The following is a 2,752-nucleotide window of genomic DNA, read 5'->3' as shown; positions in this document are numbered from 1 at the left end:
CAGATGAGGAGGAGGTAAAGAAACTGCTAAGGGACATCGATACCTCAAAGGCAATGGGACCGGACAACATCTCTCCATGGGTCCTTAGAGAGGGAGCAGATATGTTGTGTGTACCACTTACCACAATCTTCAACACATCCCTGGAAACTGGGCAACTACCTGAGGTATGGAAGACAGCAAATGTAGTTCCCATTTTCAAAAAAGGAGACAGAAAAGACGGAAGGGTTAGACTCAGAAGTGTCCCTGTTTGCAGATGATGTGAAGTTAATGAGGAGAATTAAATCTGATGAGGACCAGGCAGGACTTCAAAGAGACCTGGACAGACTGGACACCTGGTCCAGCAAATGGCTTCTCGAATTTAATCCTGCCAAATGCAAAGTCATGAAGATAGGGGAAGGGCACAGAAGACCGCAGACAGAGTATAGGCTAGGTGGACAAAGACTGCAAACCTCACTCAAGGAGAAAGATCTTGGGGTGAGTATAACACCGAGCATGTCTCCGGAAGCACACATCAATCAGATAACTGCTGCAGCATATGGGCGCCTGGCAAACCTGAGAACAGCATTCCGATACCTTAGCAAGGAATCATTCAAGACACTGTACACCGTGTATGTCAGGCCCATACTGGAGTATGCAGCACCTGTTTGGAACCCGCACTTGATAAAGCACGTCAAGAAACTAGAGAAAGTACAAAGGTTTGCAACAAGGTTAGTTCCAGAGCTAAGGGGAATGTCCTATGAAGAAAGATTAAGGGAAATCGGCCTGACCACACTGGAGGACAGGAGGGTCAGGGGAGACATGATAACGACATATAAAATACTGCGTGGAATAGACAAGGTGGACAAGGACAGGATGTTCCAGGGAGGGGACACAGAAACAAGAGGCCACAATTGGAAGTTGAAGACACAAATGAGTCAGAGAGATAGTAGGAAGTATTTCTTCAGTCATAGAGTTGTAAGGCAGTGGAATAGCCTAGAAAATGACGTAGTGGAGGCAGGAACCATACACAGTTTTAAGACGAGGTTTGATAAAGCTCATGGAGCGGGGAGAGAGAGGGCCTAGTAGCAACCGGTGAAGAGGCGGGGCCAGGAGCTAGGACTCGACCCCTGCAACCACAAATAGGTGAGTACAAATAGGTGAGTACACACACACACACACACACACACACACACACACACACACACACACTCACACACACACACACACACACACACACACACACACACACACACACAATATATATATATATATATATATATATATATATATATATATATATATATTATATCAACCATATTTAAACAAACAGCTTTGTGATGTTGGTTTCAATGTTATGTTATAAACGAGGTATTTTTAAGGAAATAAACATACATATTATTTCCATTCTGAGATGTACGTCCCTATATATAATTTACCTTATCACAATTTGCATAATATGTCAACCATATTTAAATGAGATAGAAGGGGGGGGAGGGAACAGAGAGTCACGATACTATGGCTTTCCTAAAATCTCTTGGGCTCACTAAAAATAATATATTTTTCGTTCACCTTTTTTCATCTGCGTTAGCTTAGTGGTTCCCCGTCCACCCACCTGGTCCACTAATAGCCAATTAAAGCAACGAGCGGCTCCTTACTGCCATTTACTGCCTTTTAGAGGTTCGTGGAGTTGCACGCTTCAGGTGCCTGCCTCCTGTATCATCCCTTCATCTTAATTTACATTAAATCATACACCAAGACTAGTCAGGGACCCTTTTAACCAGTAACTCATATATATATATATATATATATATATATATATATATATATATATATATATATATATATATATATATATATATATATATATATATATATATATATATATATATATATATATATATATATATATATATATATATATATATATGTATCTTAAGAGGTAAGAAGGGTAGAGTAGAGTGCCAGAGGAAGGTATTGTAAGCCTGGGTCTGGCCCTCGGTGCCATTGCTGTTAATGACACTAATGAGACAGCAGTCTTGGCTCCACCTTTAGCTTCAGAGACTTTTTAAAACATATCAATTTTAGTTTTATAAATAATTCTGCTTTAAGGAGTGTATTGTGAAGAGTCTATTGTGAAGAGTGTATTGTGTAGAGTGTATTGTGTAGAGTGTATTGTGAAGAGTGTATTGTGAAGAGTCTATTGTGAAGAGTGTATTGTGTAGAGTGTATTGTGAAGAGTGTATTGTGAAGAGTGTATTGTGAAGAGTGTATTGTGTAGAGTGTATTGTGTAGAGTGTATTGTGTAGAGTGTATTGTGAAGAGTGTATTGTGAAGAGTGTATTGTGAAGAGTGTATTGTGTAGAGTGTATTGTGTAGAGTGTATTGTGTAGAGTGTATTGTGTAGAGTGTATTGTGAAGAGTGTATTGTGTAGAGTGTATTGTGTAGAGTGTATTGTGAAGAGTGTATTGTGAAGAGTGTATTGTGTAGAGTGTATTGTGTAGAGTGTATTGTGAAGAGTGTATTGTGTAGAGTGTATTGTGTAGAGTGTATTGTGTAGAGTGTATTGTGAAGAGTGTATTGTGTAGAGTGTATTGTGAAGAGTGTATTGTGAAGAGTGTATTGTGTAGAGTGTATTGTGTAGAGTGTATTGTGAAGAGTGTATTGTGTAGAGTGTATTGTGTAGAGTGTATTGTGAAGAGTGTATTGTGTAGAGTGTATTGTGAAGAGTGTATTGTGAAGAGTGTATTGTGAAGAGTGTATTGTGAAGAGTGT

Source organism: Cherax quadricarinatus, unplaced genomic scaffold (genome assembly GCF_038502225.1).
Source record: "Cherax quadricarinatus isolate ZL_2023a unplaced genomic scaffold, ASM3850222v1 Contig5000, whole genome shotgun sequence".
NCBI classification, from domain to species: domain Eukaryota; kingdom Metazoa; phylum Arthropoda; class Malacostraca; order Decapoda; family Parastacidae; genus Cherax; species Cherax quadricarinatus.
Note: the sequence above shows the minus strand (reverse complement) of the source record.